We start from the raw sequence: 22,879 nt of genomic DNA, 5'->3' as shown, positions 1-22,879 counted from the left end.
TCTGCCCCACAAAACTTCGGTCTCTGATCAAAGAGATATTTTCTCAGGGCATAGAGAGAGGGCGGCGAGACAAGAGACTTGGGTAAAGGAAGAGCAGGTCTCTCAACCGGGTCAGACCGAACACAAGCCTGACCCCTCCCTATCGAATGCCTCTCGATGTTTACGACCATTAATGGAGGAGGCAGCGACACCCTCCGTAGTCATATCGACTGAAACTCTGGATATAATGCAGCTAAGTACTACTGCATTTCAAGACGAACCTGTACAACTTGCCACAAACCCCATAGTAAACCTACCTGTCAGCAGGGCTGTGGAATATGCTGCAAAGAATCGGCAGGACACCAACAGGCAGAAATCATTATGTGGTCCTCTCTCAGGGATGCATTACTATCTGATGGAGAACGTTTGCTTACTCCAAGATCGTATTGGAATTGGATGATCTCACCAGCTGGATTAACCCACCCAACTCTGTTACTGCGGGTCACTGTACCTTTAGTTGACACAGGGACTAAGTATTGCCTTTTTGTTATATATAACGTTTTACCCAAGTGTGCTACATTAGATCTCACAATACTGAACTGCCTTTGTTAACCCTAATAGCCCATTACAGAACTGTACCAGAGAATCTGCATAGAACCCGGTCTTGCAAGAGTGCTATCACGCTATAGGAGACGGTAGATCCAGATAACAACTTACTTGGCTTGCGTAAGAGCCTAACAACAGTAGAGCTTCCAGTAGATCAGTCAATTATATCTGTTACGGTTAGACGTGTTTGTAATTTATGCTAGAATTATTTTTCTTTCTCCCCTGCTCACTTAGGTTCTTTAGGTATTTTATGATCTCGCTCCATTCTCACATAAGTATATGTCCTGGGCTGGGGCTTCAAAACCTACTTGTACTCTGTAAGCAACCATATATTTCAGCCCCTAGTCCATAGGCAATGTCCAATGTATTTACTCCCATTGTTCAAGGGCTGGACTATATATTTTATATATTGTTTATATTTGTTCTGTTCTTTATATTATTTAGGTTAGTATTTGTTGTGTCTTATTTAGGTAAAAAATAGATGATGCAAGGAGTGTCTTGACAGGCTAGGTTTAATGCAACTTAGTCCAGTAGAAAGATCCCACCTGCTCACCACACTTATAAATCCTTTATAGATGCAGGTACCACTTTAATGCTGCAGATATGAACTGCAAAACACTTCCCCAGCAACTCTTTATATTTCTTAAATGTACCCCATCTTGTATTATCTTTATAGGTTCATGTTGATATCTCTTAGACATTTTAATCCTCATTTACTTTGAGATTTAGCACTGATATTTCCTTCTGATTACTTTCCCATAATGGTGAAGGGTGTGGAATAGATGAGGACGATCTCACCCTAATCAGCTCTTCTGGCTTTTAAATTGGCCCATCCCTACAACCCAGACAGGCTGATTTACTCTTTGAAAGTTTTTGTCCCTTTGCATATTTACTTCCCTAGCCTGGTTGTGTATGGCGCACATTGTCCCACAAAATTTTACCCGAAGTCAGATATGCTTAGAATGGCGTACTTTAATATTTCTACATAACTGTTAAGAGAACTCTTATCCTACAACGGGCACAGTTTTAGCTTATGCTGTTTAGACATAGTTATGGTAGGTATGGTTGTTAGTATTTTTGTTAGTGTGATATAAAATTAAATTGCTGAGTATTCAAGGCTCTAGGCCGTTAGGAGCTAATGTATTGAGCATAAAACAAGGCTCATAATGCAAATTAGGCTTAGGTACTGTAAGTTACCAAACTTTGGCCAACTCCATTGAGAACACTATTGTTCTACCTCATTTTTATTTTTGGGGGTATGACCTGTAAACTGCCTTGCGCCACTCTAGTGCTTAAATTTAATATTTAAGTTTATTTTATTTTATTTTTTTGTAGAGGCTTAGTGTCTAGTTGTATTAGTTTATAAATTTACAAAACCCCAACACTAAGGTGCATATACATATAATCTAGAGCTCATTCTAACCAATAGAGGATTCTGACAGTCTACACTGCAATTGTATTTAATATACTTTTATATGTCATGTCAATTTTGTACTTCCTTGTTACACCCTGCGCGGTGTGTTACTGAGACTAATGTATCTTGTGTTGGTGATAAATAAAATATAAAAAAAAAAAAAACGGTCATACTGTAGCTGTGAGATAATTAATATTTGATGTAAGAAAAAGATTATTTAAAAAAACTCATGGAAGGAAGTATGCATTCTTCTATTGGATTGAAATTGGATTGACATTACAACAGTTGAAATATTGTGGTTGACTTTATTATATTAATTAAAATATTGTTAAACAAGTTGCTAGTTATCGGCACCTTGTGTGAATGTGGTTAAATATGGTTGCTCACTAAAAACTACCAATCCTCACTACTAATCAAATTATAGAATTCACATGACCTCCAATTTTGTATAAACATTGAAGAATAAAAAAAAAAAATCATATAATGAGTTTCATTCTCAATGTTGTATCTGTGATGAATATCCCATAACTTATCTGCCTTATTCTAGATATTATTATTATTATTTGGTACATACCTTGAAACAATGACAATTATTCCAGCCTGGTGATTGAGTAATCTAGATATTATTAAAGACAGGAGGTGAATATTTTACATTCAATTCTTTACTGAATCCCATCAGCAGCAAAGACAGTGACATCATAGCAGGAAAAAAAGAACAACCAATAAGTTCACAGCTCTATGTATCAAAATCGAGGAACACTGCTTCTACTTCCTCTTTCCTTTGCAATGCCATCACCCAGTAGCAGAGGAGAACAGAAAGCAAGCAAAACACAAAATCCTCATACGTCGAACTTAAAGTTAAGAATCAGAGCAAATATGGAACATTTAAGCCATAAGGAACAGATTAAAAGACAGACCAGGAAATCCAAGAATCCCATCCAAAGGTACAATAGGGAGGGAGAATGCTCACCTTCTGTCTTTAATAAAATCTAGATTATTCGATCACCAAGGATAGAATAATCACCATTTTATTGCAAGACAGGAGGCTTCTTAGTTTAACATTTTAAAGCATAAACATAAACAAATTATATAAGAAAAAGGAATGATTCCAAAGGCATTTCCAGCTTCTAAATGAGACAGTTCTACTGGTCCATTAGATCTCCCAACCCTATTTGTGTGGAGTGAACAAACTTATAAAGGACCCTGAAGGGGCCAGCATATTATTATTTGGCTATTCAAGGCTCACAAACACCCACAGCGGATTGGGATGTCTAGGTAAAGGGAAGAGTAGTTACAGTGTTAGATTATTAGTACATAGACAATTATTTAGCTTTCTCCTTTGACCTCCAGAGATAAAGGTTTATACTCCAGGAGCCACACTACAATTCATTTGTAAATGGCAATGCCATAGAGGATGGTACTACATGAAAGGTAAGTACATTTTTGGGTGCAGAAATCTTTAATTTTACATCTTTTTTTGTTAACAGGTACAGCTATCTTTATGTAACATACTTCTACACATAGTGTAGAATAATATAACATAAATTACAACATTTGTTATCCCTTTAAATGTTATAGTAAATTAAATTGTAAGGCACCGATTATCAGCTGAGAAATGTATATGTACAAATAAATTATCAATGCAAAAACATCCAGATTCATTCTATAGAGCCCATCATGTTCCCTTTACATTTGCAACGGCTATTACATACTTTATATTGAGACCTACATTTAGCATTCAAGCTGTGTGTGTAGCCAATTACCATCTCTAAACTGCACTTGCTAAATGCTAATTAATTGGTTTGTTATCTTGAGCCCAAATCCTCCTTTGCATACTAAGGTTGAAAAACAAGATAATATAGAACATAAAATGCTTAGGCTATGTTTCTTGGCTGAAGCTCTGCTGCACATTGAACTTGATCGAAGGTATCTTCCCTGACAGGCCAGCTGACTGATGACTCTAGTGGTTCTCATTGAAGCAACTAACAATTTAGTGACCACACCTGAAAGTGCAGATCAGTTTTTAACAATCTGGTTTCCTTTAAAAATAATTATATTTCCAAACTGAATTTATTTTTAATGTATTGCTGCATCTGGATTTGTAATAACAGGACCAAGGTAAATCGTAATTTATATAGTATAAGCATTTTCATAAAGCAACTCAGTTTGTAAAAGGTTGATTCCTTAGGGCCCAATTATCTTAAGGCAGACCAGAACTGAGCATAGGGCATACAGGGCTGGTAACTATGTTTGCTTAACCGGCTTGTACAGTCTTGCTGTTTGAACTTGGTATTTCCTATATATGAATCATCAGTTGCATGCAGTAATATATTATGCTGCTAAAACCATACAGGTTATTGTATAAAGGTTGGATAACGAGTTTATGACTATCAGTGAACTGGTGCAATTGACCGTTTTCTGGAGTGCAGCTGAATTTTCTTGCATCTATGACTAACCCTCTCTCCTTTCTGCTGGGCCCCCATTTCTGCAATTGCTAATTTACATCTGAGACTGGACATTGCTTAATGTTTACTTTTGTGTACCTTCTAGCTCTGAGCCGTCATAATATTCAGTTGAGCTAGCTATATCAGCTACTATAATGAAGTCCTCTAATACTAATTCTTCTTAATTTTTCTCACTGCAACTGATAGATAACTTTGATGTTTCACGACCCTCCTTGGAAAACTTGTTTAATATTAAATTTAAGAACTTATACTGTTAATGACATTTTCCAAAAAATGGAAGATATACTTATTTCTGAATATAAAACTTGGTGGCACAAACGTTTGTTGGAAAAATATGTTTCTGAAAATATGATACCTAGACGTTTACGTTTAAAAAAATTCCCTACATTTTTGGTTAATGATTTAGAGTTTAAATGTAGGTGAGAGACGGTGTTAACTGATTGCTCTAATAAGGTAATAAAACTACTGATTGAACATAAGACACACAATCTATAAGTACAGAAACAACAAATAGCTGATCTACAAAAAAATCTAAATAAGTTTGTTGACCACTCTGAATATCTTAAATTAGATAGCTTGCTTAAGACAACTATTTTCAAAATTAAGACAGAAATTACTATATGAAATTGAATACATTTGACAGAGATTCCCATGATTACTCTTGCAATAATGTATATAAATGGCCCAACTTTGAGAGGAAAAGACCTCCATTTTTTAGAGGCAGTGGGCGTAATAGACGTAGGGGTAGATCAAGATCAACAGATAACTTTCTCAGATACTGATCATGATTCTACTGATGAAGACTTTAATACGTCTATATCAAATGTAACCATGAGAGAACAACAAAATGCCACCAATAAAAAGTTACCTCACAGGAGCTACACAAACCTATTTTTAAGAATACAAGGTATATCAACAGTACCCTCTAATTCATATCAGACTGCAATGATATCCTCTCAACAAGTTTCTACTATTCCTTCTCCACCTTCTGAGATCATTACATTATACGTATTATCTATTCAGGAAAAGTCAGCTGTAGCTAACAAGGACTCTCAAAAGGATTTTCACAAGGGAGCAATATGAAAAGGAGGTGGAGAAAGAATAAGAGAAGAGGAAATAGACAGAGCAAGTGGATATCCTCTCAGACAAACGAGAACAAAGAACAAATACAGTATTTAGATGTTGTTAATTTGTCAAATGATACTTTGACTGATAAAGAGATTAAAGTACTAAAATATGGGCTGGATTTTGTTCCGGCTACCTCATTCAATTTGTTTGAAACCATATTGGATGTAAATCGTTTTGTTCACAACCTCACATTGAGGAAGTTTTTCACTAAGGACAATCAACCAGTTAAACTCTAGGACGTGTCAAATAAGAATGTGGGTATTGCGCTTAACATCCATGGAGCTGACTTTACAATGATATTAAAGATATTTTCTTTATTTGAATTGGAGCTTGAATCCTCCTCTTGTTATCAGTCAAAGGATTCTCATATAGGTTTTTCACCTCAGTCTAATTTTTACCCCACACACTCTAGGGGGATATTTTTAGAAAAATACAGCCTATATTAAACTCAGTTCTGATCCTATTGTGGTATTTAAATGTAGACTTAAAGATCTACTTGATGATGGTTTGGAGTTAAATATTATAGATGAAAGAACAAATGACTATCTATACACCCCTTCACCAGTGGTTCCTATAGTTTACTTATTTCCTAAGGTCCATAAATTACTCAAACAGGTAAAGTGCAAACCTATAGTGGCTGGTATCAGTTCTCTTTTTGAGAATCTATCAAACTGGTTAGATACCCTTCTTAAACTATCCAACAATGTAAAAGTTCCTGGATTCTAGAGTAACAGAGTTCCACCAAAGTGTAAACAACACTCTAAATAATAATTTCCTTAACTCAGTGCACTGTGGAGATCCGGTGCTGAGATATCTGTATCCCTAATCCAGTATCAGTGTGCCATTGTCATTGTCAGAACTTCTTTTGCACTACAATCAATGCATACATCAATGCCATAATATATGTGAACATGAAAGAGAACAGTTTAGATGAGTTAATGAATATTAGGGTGATAAACAATCAGTGTAGCAAAACCGCTTTTAGCCAAAGACATGCCCGGTCTACAGGGTTAAAATAGACTTTGGTTTCTCTCACGGTCTAACACCAAGACAGGAATGTGCGTGTCCATGCTCTTACCCCAGTTGTGGAAACCCCTCCATCAGGCCATGTATCATGTATCAGATTAGGCTGTCCACCTTCCTCTTTGCCGTTATAGCTCTACCTCATACAAACAGTATTTCCAGGATCGTCTGGCTTGCGGCTATGCGGCCGTTGCTGATATCGTCACCCGGCACCTTCTGTCTCCTGTCAGTGCACTTTCAAAAACGGGGCCGCGGAATCTCTCCCCATGCTCACTCCAAGAGCAAGAAATCCAGATGAGGAGCACTGGGTATAGATAAAAGTCCATACTTTACTGAATCAAAAAGTAAATAAAATTATAATAAGGAGAAAATGGCAGGGAAATTTTGCATGTTAATCCCCTAAGCGACACTAAACATTTGATTTCTTTGATTCAATAGATTAGATGTACTAAACAAGACTCGTGGTTAACAGTAGATGTTGTAGGGTTATATACCACCATACCACACACTTTGGGTATTCAAGCCGTAGGATATTTTCCGAACCATTTTAACCATTACTCTTCAGTATTTTGAGTTCAAAACCGATTTCTATCTACAGACGCATTGGACAGCTATAGGGCAAAGTTTGCCCCCTCCTAGGCCAACCTGTTTATGGGTTGATGGGAGCTGTCATATTTTTTTGGATAAAGAAATCCGTATGGGGATCAAATAATCAATACATCGCTTATACATGTATAAGCGATATATTGAGGATTTGACATTTATATGGTCAGGATCTGTAAAACAAGTTGAGCATTTTATTGAATACCTGAATCAAAATGAGTTCAATCTTAAATTTACATAAACCTCTGAAAAAGTTGAGATACCGTATTTAGATCTTCAATTAAAAGGGGACTCGATGACTGGTGGCATTATCTCTAAACTCTACAGAAAACCAATATCGTCCAATACACTCTTACACGTAAAAAGTTTACTTCCCAGATATTGTCAATTCGGTATAGCTAAAGGCCAGTTCCCCGCTTACGATTCCCCAGTAAAAAACCACATACATTGTTATCAATGCACCAGAAAATTCTGGGTAAGATATGCAAATTAGATATGCAAAATCTCAGGTTTTTTGCTTCAACTACTGTTTTAACACAGCGATCTCTTATCAGGATTATTGCAACAACACAAAAATCACTCACAAGACAAGCTTGTTTCGTTCTGTTTAGAACTCGTTAGTAGGAGATAGATTTCTGGTTGTTGCATTGGTAAAGCTAATTTCAGCATTAAATAAAAATTTATTAAAAGTATAGGGGAGAAAAAAATCTGAGATTAAAATCCTCAATGTCTCAAAAGTAAATCAATATAAATGTTTGCATAGGAAATTAGCACATCTAGGCAAGTTCACCGCTTACGATTCCCCAGTAAAACTCCACATACAGTGTTACCAATGCACCAGAGAATTCTGGGTAAAATATGCAAATTAGATATGCAAAATCTCAGGTTTTTTGCTTCAAATACTGTTTTAACACAGCGATCCCTTAACAGGATTATTGCAACAACACAAAAATCCCTCACTAGACAAGCTTGTTTCGTTCTTTTTAGAACTCGTCAGTAAGAGATAGATTTCTGGTTGTAGCATTGGTAAAGCTAATTTCAGGGTTAAATCAAGATTCATTAAAATTATGGGGGAGATAAAAATTCTCCATGTCTCAAAAGTAAATCAATATAAATTGTTGCATAGGAAATTAGCACATTTATTGCGAGATGACGATCTGGCTCCCAGTATTAGGGAAGGCTGTCAGTTTGTAAGCCGTAGAAATAAAACACTAGGAAACATTTTGGCTCTTAGTATGACTTGGTTAAAAAACGGTCAGGAATGCCAGACATCATGGTTAACATGTAAAGGGCACTATAAATGTAGTGGTAAAACAAGTAAGGAATGTAGCCATTCTATGATATGTAAAACCTTTCCATCTAAGTCTACACAGAAGGTTTTTACTCTTGAATCTTGTATTAACTGTAGAACTAATTTTGCTGTTTATCTTGTCCGGTGTCAGGTTTGTAAATTACAATATGTGGACTGTACTATTAAAGAGACATGTGAACGTATACAAGAACATTTGAATGACATAGACAACTCTATACACTGTTGTGCTCTCGCTTCACATTTCATTAATGAACATCAGAGTTTAACAACTAACTTTATATGATGTATAATAGAGAAAGTTAGGAAACCTCCAAGAGGTGATGATATTCATGCTCTAATTGCTAAAAGGGAAGCCTTCTGGATACTTACTCTTAGAACCAGAGTTCCACAAGGCTTCAATATCGAGGCGGATATCATTAACTTTTGGCAGTAAGCAAAATTCATGAATATAAAATATTTAATATATTTGGACTACAACCTCTGTAAATTAGGTTCTATATGTGGTTTTGTATCACCAGTTAGAGTCTAATCACTAAGGAATGTATATATAAACATGGTAATTTGAGCTTATTTGTACTGTCTTATTTGCTATAATCAATTGCTTCATAATATGTTTAAAACTATGTTTAATGCTAAAAAGCTAGACGTACAGTCTCTATACTCTGAGATGGCTTTATAAAGTGATTAATAGGGAAATAACAAACCCTCTTTTGGTTTAAGAAGTACACTGATGATAAAACTGTTGAGTACGTTGTTTATTAAGTGTTATATGTATACCACTCTCTCATATGTTAATGGAACATGAATAGGCTACCGTGTGTATATAACTTTAAACCTGTGTTAAATTTCAAGGCCTATCAGATTGCAGTGATGTGTATAAATACTTGAATGAGGGAAAGAAGAGACACCAGTCTATGAGTAAGGCGATACACAGCCGAAACTGCTTTTACTGACTTGGATGTGACTGCTAATAAAGATTTGGACTTTTACACCTCCATGACCACCTGTTGTGTTTTTTCATACAGGGCATTTGCCCGGTGTACAAAAGAGTGAAAAATAGGAGAAGCGCTAAAAAAGCTAAAGGTGCTGCAATGAAAACAATGTGAGATATACAACTTGCTATGCAAATTTGATTTAATCAGACACTCAAAAGTAATACAAATCCTGTAAAAATAGAGTACATAAATGTAAAGACATTAAAAATCGGACGTCTCCGATATATTAAAACATGGATAAAAAACGAAGAGCAAATGACTACTGTTGCCAATATAATAGAACTTGTCTCTGTATCAGATAAAAAGTCGATAATCAACAAATTGGATCCTCAAAGCATCTTGAGAAAGCCCTGTAAGAGGGAGAAACGCGTTGATGAGAAGCCACAGCTATCCTGTACTTTATATTGTCTGAAAGGACTCTAACACTTTGTTGAAGTATCAGGTTTTCACCTATCTCAATTTATTCCACGGAGAGCACTAGGACCGCATTGTGAAGGGTTCCGCTCCCAAGCCAAGCTGGTTCCAAGTTGCACATCAAAGCCCGTAGGCTACTACAAGGTCTGAAAGAGAGATCGGGATATACTACAACCCTGCGTGCTGTTTTGCACTAAGAGCGGGGATTTACATCTTTTCTACAATATAGCAGCCGCTATAGTTCATCTGTCAAGTTATCCTGACCAATAGGATTTCCCATCAGAGACGACGCCTCCCGATCAGTGACGTCACGGGACACGTATACGGCTCACGGAGGTGGGTCCATACAAACGGATGGTACTCTTGAAGGTAATACGGGTAAATCTTTTACCAGGCACTGATCCTTTAATCGTTTTTGAGGATCCAATTTGTTGATTATCGACTTTTTATCTGATACAGAGACAAGTTCTATTATATTGGCAACAGTAGTCATTTGCTCTTCATTTTTTATCCATGTTTTAATATATCGGAGACGTCCGATTTTTAATGTCTTTACATTTATGTACTCTATTTTTACAGGATTTGTATTACTTTTGAGTGTCTGATTAAATCAAATTTGCATAGCAAGTTGTATATCTCACATTGTTTTCATTGCAGCACCTTGAGCTTTTTTAGCGCTTCTCCTATTTTTCACTCTTTTGTATATCCTTTTTTTCCCTAACGTGAGGGACTTTAGGGTTGGAGTAGTCTGGTGCCTCTTGCACACACTTTAATACACCTATATACACATTTGCCCGGTGGGCAAGAGCTAGTTGGGACTGGGGCCTGTTGCCTTAGCCCCGCCCAGTGACCAGCATTATTACTTGTGCATTATGCAGAGACAACCCTACACTGTCTTGCTGTGTCAGTGACTCCAGTATGTTCCATCCTACCCCGCTCAGGTGACTGTTAATTTGAGTAACTTTGACTACACAGGACAATAAACAATAAGTGGTTATTTTTAATTTAAATGTGAACTTACTATAGCTTCTGTTTTTCATTGTATTTCACTTTTTACTATTTAAATACAACCAGTTCACTAAATACAGTGACAGCAGGGTGTTCCAATCTTTAAATGTTTTTATAAATCAAACTAATACATTATACTTGTCAGTTTTTGAATATGGTCAAATTACAGAATTGGTGGTACTGGGCTGCTTGTCATTAAAATGCCAGGGACTATTTATGTCTGCATTCAGGCCCCGTCTAAAGGTATCTAGGCTTGCTAGAGTCTCTAAGAAGTCTTGCCAATACTGTGAAGCTCTTGGTGGAATTCTATAAAGCTACTTTTTATCTTGAAAACAAATTGTCCTGCAAGGGTTTTATTCCTGCATTTAAGTACATTAATTAGATGTATACATGTATAATAGTCATCACAAAAAATATTGTAATTTAAAAATAGTATGAATAAAATAAACAAACAGTGCAAAAAAAACCTTCTGTTTTGTTCTTGTAAAAAAAAATCATATTGAAACTACACAGGAAAAAAAAATCTAATGCACACAGTAGAAATCCTAATTAAAGTATGCTATACATGTAAATAAAATCTGTGAAATTCAATCTATACTGTTTTTATTATTGCATGGTTTTTTACGCCTGATCTGGCAAATGTTAGATAATCGGGGCCTTGGAGCTTTTAGCAAAGAAAGCTTTTTGTAACAAAAGAAAGAAAAAAAAATGATCAAGAAATATTGCATGACAGTGTTTACCATTTTGGGACACAGTAAAATGTTTTGTAGAATGTTTCATGAATATTTATGGAGCAGATGTGAAATGAATACATTTATTGTATCTGTGAAACCAACATATTAAATGTATGTGTGTATGTACAGTATACGTTTACTAGACTGTTCAATGTTAAACTCTTTTCTTGGAAATTTAAAGTACTTTTATTAAAGGGACATAAAATCCAAAAAAAAATTTCAAGACTCAGAGGGGCCAAATTATCAAGCTCCGAATGGAGCCTTCAGGCTCGCCGGAAACAGCAGTTATGAAGCAGAGGCCTAAAGAATGATGTTCCATAACTGGTCCACTGCCTCTGAGTCTGCAATCTGATTGACACCCCCTGCTAGAGGCCAGTTCTGGTGAACTGCTTGTGCAATGTTAAATGCAGATAGCGTATGCTGTCGGCATTCAGCGATGTCTGTTGGAAATGATACGCTACAGTATATCATGTCGGACAGACATTGATAAATCTGCCCCAGAGAGAGCAATTTTAAACAACTTCCTTATTTACTTTTATTATCTTATTTTCTTTGTCCTCATGCTATCCTTTGTTGAAAAGCATATCTAGGGAGGCTTAGGAGTAGCACTGCACTACTGGGGGCTAGCTGCTGATTGGTGACTGCACATAGAGTATATGCCTCTTGTGGTGTTCTCACCTAGTGTGTTCAGCTAGCTCCCAGTAGTGCATTGCTGCTCCTTCAACAAAGGATACCAAGAGAATAAAGTAAATTGGAAAGTTATTTATAATTGTATACTCTATTTCAATCATGAAACACAAAATTTGTGTTTTATTCTTTAAGTATTTTGGGAGATATTAAGTTTTGGAAAAGGTACTTTTTCACATCTCTTAAAGGGACACTAAACCCAATTTTTTTCTTTCATGAGTCAGGTAGAGAATACAATTTGAAATAACATTCCAATTTACTTCTATTATCTAATTTGCTTCATTCTTTAGATATCCCTTGTTGAAGAAATAGCAATGCACATGGGTGAGCCAATCACATGTGGCATCTATGTACAGCCACCAATCAGCAGCTTCTGAGCATATCTAGATATGCTTTTCAGCAAAGGATATCAAAAGAATGAAGCAAATTAGATAATAGAAGTAAATTAGAAAGTTGTTTAAAATTGCATGTTCTTTCTATATCATGAAAGAAAACATTTGGGCTTCATGTCTCTTTAACATTGATTAGCCTAGTCTACAGCAAAAAAAAATAAAAAAAAAAATAGAAAATTAAAATAACCACCAATCTTTAAGAAATTTGGCATGCAGATGGATTGAATTTTATTTTATGAAAGGTTGAAAGTAGGGATGGGCGTATGTTTTGCAACATTCAAAAAATGAAACAAATTTTAACACATCCGTTTGTTCATTTCGAATGTTTGTACAACATTCTAGCATTTGTTTAATGTAATAGTATTTCTAATGCTTTCTTTAAATGTAATATTTGATTTGAATTCTTCTAATAATTCGATTCAAATTATGCAATATTCAAATTAGAAACATTCAAATGGCTATATTTCTATCTTTTCTGTATTAATTTATTAAATTCCCTACCACATGAATAATTTAACTTCTGAAGAGTATTTGCTCAATTGAATATCACATTAGAAATTTTGAATGTGGATATTGAATCTAATAATGAACATTTGAAAACGAAGGTCCGGATTTTAATGGATTTTCATTCTTATCAACATTCGATTGTATAAAACAAATGTCCACAGGACTATTCGTTCTACAAAATGAATTACACTTTCAGGAGATTCACCCATCCCTAGTGGTAAATAGTGGTTTCCCTAATTGGCCACAGCGAAGGAAGTAATATATTCAAAAAGCAATGACAGTTGTAAATATATATATATATATATATAAAATCCAATATGTAGAAGAGCCGTATAAAGCACGGTGTAAGTGAGATGAACGTACAGTCACAAGGATGAGTAGGATTCCACAATATAAAAAATACAAAAATCTTTATTCCAGATTTAAAAGTCAAAATAAGCCAAAAAAGCCAGCAACAAACAAACCCATCAGGATGATAAAAAGAACAGATTCACACACAGACGCGTTTCATGCGCATGCGCAATTGTTCACTGCTTACCTATGAACCTGTTAATACACCTTTTCTAGGCTGTTCAATTAAGGTCATTCATGTTAATCAAACCTGATTGTTTACACGACTTATACAATATACTTTGTCAATGGATATGAACATCTAGTATATCACCTATTAGGATAATACCATAATAAATATATCAAGCAAATATTTACAAAGTAATGAATAAAGCACCCATCAAAAGTCAATATACTATCGTATGTCAAGAGACTTAAACAAAGTGCACTTCTATTTACAAAAATGTATGTCTAATTTTGCTTAAATTGTACAATGTTCTAAAGTAATGTTCTATACTTAAAGGGACAGTTTACTCAAAAATTTTCTCCCCTTTAATTTGTTCCCAATGATCCACTTTACCTGCTGGAGTGTATTAAATTGTTTACAAGTAGCTCCTTTACCCTTATATTGGCATTTGAAATTTTTAATTTAGCATGTGGTATCCCCACCTATTCTGAAAGTTTGTGGCCGCGCGTACCAGCTATAGATAAGCTTTGTAAACACAGCCAGCAGAAGAAATTACACTCCCAGTCGGATATAGCAGAGATAAGGTAATACAATGTTGATTTTCCATTGTTCTCTCAAAGTACTGGTGATTGTTTTATGGACAGATATAAGATAAAGAAACATGTATATGTACACAATGTGATAAAGTAATGAGATCTGATTATACCTACAAGCTCAACCCATTTTATTAGGTTGTGGCTTCAAAACACAAAATCAGAGCTTTAATATACAGAAATAAGCCTTAAAAAGCTAATTTTCATAAAATTTTTTACTCTGCAGTTGGTAAAAAAAGCAATTGTAAACACATTAAGAGAAAAACTATTTTACAGTATACTGTCCCTTTAAAGTTGATACTTTATGTTTAGTTCTAATAAGAGAAAGATTTATATCAAAGATACATATCCATCTATTCTTATTGATGCTACAAAGTTTAAACTATAAAACTTTAAGTATATTAAAAAGTTTTTTGAAACGGAAATTCTGTTTATTAATAAATGTAAAAGAACAATGTACAAATATATACAGCTAAAGATGTTTATGAAAACATTTTTTGTTTTAAACAAAAAGATCTAAGTCTCTCCTCATATTGAGACCTTGAGGATCACTGGTTTGGAGAGTAAAAATCCAAAAAAATTCTCTTTTGTTCAAAAGCAGTTCCCTGTCACCTCCTCTTTTCCTTTTAGTGACATGATCTATTCCCTGAATAGTTAGAGAGGAAATATCTGACTTGTGACGAAACTGCAGATCTTGCAGATAGGCCTGCAACATTTGAAGAAACCTTTTCTCTTCTTGACCCAACATGTGTTTTTAATTGGTTTCAAGTCTGAAGACGACAAATAATTGGCCAAAGTTTTTCCTTTTTTGAGAATAAAATCACATCCTGACTGCATTATATCTTTAATGACTGAATCTGAGTATAGGATAGGCAACGATTCCTTAATGATATTGCAAATTTGATTATATTCTAAACTATACGATGTAATAAATTAAGGCTTATTTGCTCTCAAGGTTTTCGTTTTAGATTTATACTGCAATAGTTGTTTCCTAGGAATGAGATCAACATTATCCTTAGCTGTTCTCAAACTATCCTCTCTGTAGCCTCTCTCCTTGAACCTTATGATTGCCTCACTTGCTTGTTTTTGGTTAGTCTGCTCACTGGTACAGTTCCTTTTAATACGTATAAATTCCCCTTTAGGGATACCTTTTACCACGTCTCGGATGACAGGAATCAAATTTTAGCAGAGTATTACTTATTTGATTCCTGTCATCCGAGACATGTCGTAAAAGGTATCCCTAAATGGGAATTTATACGTATTAAAATGAACTGTACCAGTGTTACCAAAAACAAGCAAGTGAGGCAATCATAAGGTTCAAGGAGAGAGGCTACAGAGAGGATATTTTGAGAAAAGCTATGGATTTTATTATTATTATTATTATTATCGGTTATTTGTAGAGCGCCAACAGATTCCGCAGCGCTAAGGATAATGTTGCTCTCATTCCTAGGAAACAACTATTGCAGTATAAATCTAAAACGAAAACCTCGAGAGCAAATAAGCCTAAATTTATTACATTGTATAGTTTAGAATATAATCAAATTTGCAATATCATTAAGGAATCGTTGCCTATCCTATACTCAGATTCAGTCATTAAAGATATAATGCAGTCAGGATGTGATTTTATTCCCAAAAAAGGAAAAACTTTGGCCAATTATTTGTCGCCTTCAGACGTGAAACCAATTAAAAACACATGTTGGATCAAGAAGAGAAAAGGTTTCTTCAAATGTCGCAGACCTATCTGCAAGACCTGCAGTTTCGTCTCTGAAGGTGACAAATTTATGTCCCAAACAACCGAAAAGATATATAATGTAAATTATTTCATCAACTGTGCAACTACTCATGTTCTATATGTTATTAACTGTAAAACATGCAAGATACAGTATACAGGTAAAACTAAAAGGCCCTTGAAAGAAAGATTTTTACAACATCTTAGATCCATAGAAGATAAATATGTAGATACCCCAGTATCAAGACATTTTAAACAAGTACACAAGTCAGATATTTCCTTTCTAACTATTCAGGGAATAGATCATCTCACAAAATGGAAAAGAGGAGGTGACAGGGAACTGCTTTTGAACAAAAGAGATTTTTTTGGGATTTTTACTCTCCAAACCAGTGATCCTCAAGGTCTCAATATGAGGAGAGACAGATCTTTTTGTTTAAAACAAACATTTTCATAAACATCTTTAGCTTTACATATTTGTACATTGTTCTTTTACATTTATTAATAAACAGAATTTCCGTTTCAAAAAACTTTTTAATATACTTAAAGTTTTATAGTTTAAACTTTGTAGCATCAATAAGAATAGATGGATATGTATCTTTGATATAAATCTTTCTCTTATTAGAACTAAACATAAAGTATCAACTTCAAGTATAGAACATTACTTTAGAACATTGTATAATTTAAGCAAAATTAGACATACATTTTTGTAAATAGAAGTGCACTTTGTTTAAATCTCTTGACTCATTACACATACGATAGCATATTGAATTTTTTATATGTGCTTTATTCATCACTTTGTAAATATTTGCTTGATATATTTATTATGGTATTATCCTAATAGGTGATATACTAGATGTTCATATCCATTGACAAAGTATATTGTATAAGTCGTGTAAACAATCAGGTTGGATTAACATGAATGACATTAATTGAACAGCCTAGAAAAGGCGTATGAACAGGTTCCCACGTAAGCAGTGGACAAGTGCGCATGCGCACAAAACGCGTCTGCGTGTGAACCTGTTCTTTTATCAACCTGGTGGGTGTGTTTGTTGCTTGCTTTTTTGGCTTGTTTTGATTTTTAAATTTGGAATAAAGATTTTTGTATTTTTTATATTGTGGAATAATACTCATCCTTGTGACTGTACGTTCATCTCACTTACACCGTGCTTATACGGTCCTTCTACATATTGGATTATCTGTTGATGTTTCGTTTGGGGCGTGTTTGGCAGTTCCACCCATAGCAGCAGCCTTGGCATTGGTTAAAGAAGGGGGTGTGTCCCCGCCCACGCTCCAATGTGCCGGTTCTACAGAGGATTACGGATTCAAGCAGGTGAGAGCTCTATATACACCAATCATTTGTATGTATGTATGTATATATATATATATATATATATATATATATATAATAGTCTTTTAGGAATGGGCACTCACAGGAAGTTTATATAAAATATTTCAAGCTTTATTGAAGAAATTCCTTAAAAGTCAATGTTGACGTTTCGGCCACAAGTCGGGCCTTTATCAAGACAACATGTCATACGAGTATGGCATAATATTAAAGGGACATTCAAGTCCAAAAAAAACCTTTCATGTTTCAAATAGGGCATGTAATTTTAAACAACTTTCAAATTTACTTTTATCACCAATTTTGCTTTGTTCTATTGGTATTCTTACTTGAAAGCTAAACCTAGGAAGGTTCATATGATAATTTCTAAGCCCTTGAAGGCTGCCTCTTGTCACATGCTTTTTTATTTGCTTTTCACAACAGGGGACAGCTAGTTCATGTCAGCCATGTAGATAACATTGGGATCACGCACGCAGCTTGTGGCAGACACTGCACTAATTGGCTAAAATGCAAGTCAATAGATAATAAATAAAATGTAATGTAATCAGGGGGCTGTCAGAAGATGCTTAGATACAAGGTAATCACAGAGGTAAAAAGTGTATTATTATAACTGTGTTGGTTATGCAAAACTGTGGAATGGGTAATAAAGGGATTATCTATATTTTTAAACAACAAACATTCTGGTATTGACTGTCCCTTTGACACAGAAGCGGCATCAAGCCGCCCTCCCAGCATCAGTGAACAAAAATAAAACCTAAGTTTAAACTAAAAAAAAACTAACATTACTTGTTTAAAAAAATAGAAAATAATAAAAAAAAATAAAAAAACCTAGCATAACAAAATAAAAACTATAATTACAAAAAATAATAAACACTAAAATGAAAAAAAAACAACCATTAGAACAAATAACAAACAAAATTATAAAAATAATCATAAAAATTATTCCTATTCTAATACACCCCTTTAAAAAAAACACCCCCAAAAAATAATATATATATAAATAAGCTACCAATAACCCTTAAAAGGGCCTTTTGTAGGACACTGCCCTAAAAATAACAGCTCTTTTGCCAATAAAATAAACCAATTAGCCCATAACATTGCAACCCCCACCCCCCCAAAATAAATAAAAAACTAACTAAAAAAAAAGCCTAATTCGAATAGAGCATTCAGTTTTTTTAAGCCCATAAAAAATAAAAAAGCCCTAATCTTAACCCCCCCCAAAAAAGTCTGACAAAACATCTTCATCTTGGCGGCTCCATCTTCATCCTTCGTGGGTCCATCTTCTATCCTCATGGCGGAGGTGGAGTGATTTGCGGAAGCGGAGAGGTTGTTTTTTTTTAAGATTAGGTCTTTTTTGGGGGGTGGGGCTTAAAAAGAGCTGAATGCCCTTTTAAGGGCAATGTCCATATCAATGCCCTTTTCGGGCCAATGGGTAGATTAGGCTTTTTTTTTAGATAGGCTTTTTTTTATTTTGGGGGGTTGGGTTGTAATGTTAGGGGGTATTTGGTTTATTTTATTGGCAAAAGAGCTGTTAACTTTAGTTTTTTTTATTTTGGTGTGTTTTTTTTAAACAAGGTATAAGAATAGGAATATTTTTTTATTATTTTGGATAATTTCGTTTGTTATTTTTTGTAATGGTAGTTTTTTATTGTTTGTAATTGTAGTTTTTATTTTCTTGTTATGTTAGGTTTTATTATTTTTAGTAATGTTAGGGTTTTTATTTTTGTATTATTATATTTTTTTAACAAGTAATGTTTGTTTTTTTTTAGTTTAAGCTTAGGTTTTATTTTTGTTTCACAGGTAAGTTTTTATTTATTTTAAGGTAGTTAGTAATATTGTAACATTAATTTAGGTGTATTTTAATTATGTTAAAGTTAGGGGGTGTTAGATTTAGGGGTTAATAGTTTAATTTAGGTATTTGCGATGTGGGGGGATGGCGGTTTAGAGGTTAATTAGTTTATTTAGTGTTGGTGATGTGGGGGGATGGCAGTTTAGAGGTTAATAGGTTTATTTAGTGTTGGCGATATGGGGGAACGGCAGTTTAGGTTTTAATACTTAAATTAGGTGTTTGCGATGTGGGGGGATGGCTGATTAGGGGTTAATACATTGTATTAGTGATTGCGATGTGGGGGGACAGCAGTTTAGGGGTTAATAGCTTTATTTAGTGTTGGCGATGTGAGGGGACAGCGGTTTGGAGGTTAATAGGTTTGTTTAGTGTTAAAGATGTGGGGGGGGACGGTTTGTACTTTGTAACATATAACCGATATTGCAGCATTATTGGCCGGTATTTCTGGTGATACTTTTGATTTAATTCAGCTATATTTCAAAGTATATTACATGTTACAAAGTACACTAACACCCATAAGCCAATTCGAATAACGAATTGACCCGATAACGAATGGATCTGAAAAACGAATGGATCCAAAAAACAATTTAACTTAACATAACGAATATGACGAAAACTAAATTATTAACTAATGAAAACGAAACAAATTTTTTTGGTGTGCACATGTCTAGGGGAAGTGTGATGGTTTGGGGCTCTTTTGCTGGATCCAGAGTTGGCGACTTGCACAGAGCAAGTAGTACCCTAGTACCCTAAACCAAGGAAATCTACCACAGCATATTGCAGCACCATGCAATACACTCTAGTCTACACCTAGTTATTCAGGGGTTCATCTTGCAGCAGGATAATGACCCAAAACATACCTCCAGGCTATGTCAGAACAACCTTAGAAGAAAAAACAAGACGGTTGGCAACAAATCATAGATTGGACAGCAGTTTCCAGACTTTAACCTCATTAAAGTGTTCTGGGATGAACTGGACAGAAGGGTGAACGCAAAGCAACCTACAAGTGCAACAGATTTGTGGGATCTTTCCAAAAATATTTGATTTCTATTGTAAAAAGAATGTGCAAGGGTATTTAGCTGTTATATCTGCAAAAGGTGCCTAGTTTGATGAGTCAAAAAAACATAGATTAAATTTGTTAAACATAACAATTCCATTATTTCTTTTTTATCCAAAATTGTTTATTTTTATGCTTTCATTTCAAAGTACATTGAGACATTAAACTGTGTAAACTTCAATAAAAACTAAAACTTTGTATCTGTGGTGTAAATGTGCATGTGTACTATAAACAAATATATACAAATATAAATTATATAGGCTTTGATTAGCAAATGTAAATGGACAAAGTATTTAAGCAAGCAGGTAATAAAAATTAATGCACTCAAGGCTGCAGCAGGATCAGCCCTTAAGGGCTGGGCCCTCTCTCTCACCTCTTTCAGGTTGATTTCTTCTGCTGTATCGTTTGCATAGCTTCTCTAATGTCAGTTTTATTGAGAAGATTTAAAAGGTGAGAAGAATAAATCAGAGGTAACAATAAAAAATAAAATGTCAATGTAGAATACCTTGGCAAGCACAAAATCTTTGTAAACTAAGGACTAACAGCTTGATCACAATTATTTAGCTACATATCCCTATAGACTTTTATGGTGTTTTTCTACAAAATAGTTTTTGAATTGACCCCTTATCTGTTAAAGACAATTAGGGAAAGGTATACCTCACAGTTAGTGGACAAATGTGATAGTTGCTTTTGGAAGAGCAACTTTCAATTATACCCTAAATATTGGTGTGAATTTAGCGGCAACGAAAGCACTATAAACTGTGGTTTTACCTCAAAGAAAACCACCTATAGCTAAAAAGATAGTTGTTAGAATATGGGGATATTTGTATAGTTTGCAGTGCGACTGGAGTAGCTCTGAACCAGATATACTCAGTCTGAATCTTGCCTAGTGTTTGATACTATGTTAAAATGATTACTTGAAACTATGTAAAACAAATGTAAGTAAAAAGTGTAAGTTTACTAGAAGTGTAATAATTTCATTCCGTTATATGAAAGACAGATATCTGATATTTAGTAAATAATATATAAGAATTTATTCAGAGTAACTTTATAAATACATACATACAGTAAGATACAGTAAGATCATTAAAAGCTAGAACTACCTATTTTTGACCGGATCCGGGATTAAAATAAATACAAAACAATGAGAGATATAATTTATCTAAAATATATACAGCGTTCCTAGAAATGTGTATGTGGTATTATTAGCTAGAGCGAAAGTGAGACTTACAGTTAATATGTAAAATCCTGCATATATTGCATATACACAATACAAACGGAATAGAAGAGTATGCAAAAGTGCATTCGCCCGGGGCTTAAAAAAATATTTTTAAAAGGTACCTTAAAAAGGAAAAAAAATGAAAAAAATGTTCAAGATTGTTGTACTATACCAGTATAGTTATTCTGTAAATCCTGTTCGTTGAGGCAAACTTTTTTGATCCTAGAAACCCACCAGGGGGTCTCTTAAAATAGTATCCAGAGTGTTAGTATGGCAACAGTTTGTTGCTTTAGTTGTGATCTTTTTTTGAGGATGTGGAGGTTACGATCTTGTGTATCCTTTGTTGGAGGACCCACCAGGGGGTCTTACACAGTCTTTCAAGTGTATTTTATTGTACAAAATACAATCCTCTCCTTGTTCTTGCTAATTACTTAGTTAGATGTTGTCGGACTTTGTTCTCTATTCACCTTTGTTGAGCGGTTCAGTTAGAGAAGTATCCACAAGTGTCAAACAGTGCGGTGTTTTGAGCTTTTGATTTCTGTGTGACCTTTTCTTTTTCAGTATTCAGAACAAAAAAGGGGGGGGTTGGTGGTACCGGAGGGTTCACACTATAGTAGAGTTCTGACTTGTTTTTTGGTCTCTCTTTGTTAGCGGTCCTCGTTCCTTGTACCTTACATAATTTTGTTCCGATTGCAGTTCTATGTCCTTATCTTTATCTTTAGTGTAGAGCTGCTGGATGTGATTTAGTTCAGATGAACAAGCTGGAAAAAAGTCCTGAGTCTCTGGAGCAGTACGTTTGGACGCGTTTCGGCTGTCAACTGCAGCCTTTTTCATACATAATGCTCCACTTCAGTTTGGCGGTCTTATTTGAACCTCTGGTCCATTCTCCCATTGGTTGAAATTTTACTATGTTGTTGTCTCAGTTTAGATGCAATTGGAATTTCATAGGAACAGTTATTTTGGTATATCCTGGTCTTATCTCATATTTATATATAATCAATTTGAACTTAGTACATAAAAATAAATAAAAATAAATAATATTTGGTTGATTAAATAAGAAAGTTATGGGACCAAGATGATGTATATGTCTGAGAATAGATTACACCTATATTGACGGATGCAGATATTTGTCAATCATATGATAATAATCGTTACCGTTATGATGTAAAAAGTGATATATAGATTTATTTGTAGGTCAAATTTGTTAAATCAGTTTATTTAAAATCTATTAAATTGAATTTCTTTTATTACACTTCTAGTCCGTTAATGCTTAGTGGAATCGATTACTTTATGTTGTATTCATGTCTGC

This window comes from Bombina bombina, chromosome 8 (genome assembly GCF_027579735.1).
Source record: "Bombina bombina isolate aBomBom1 chromosome 8, aBomBom1.pri, whole genome shotgun sequence".
NCBI lineage: Eukaryota > Metazoa > Chordata > Amphibia > Anura > Bombinatoridae > Bombina > Bombina bombina.
Note: the sequence above shows the minus strand (reverse complement) of the source record.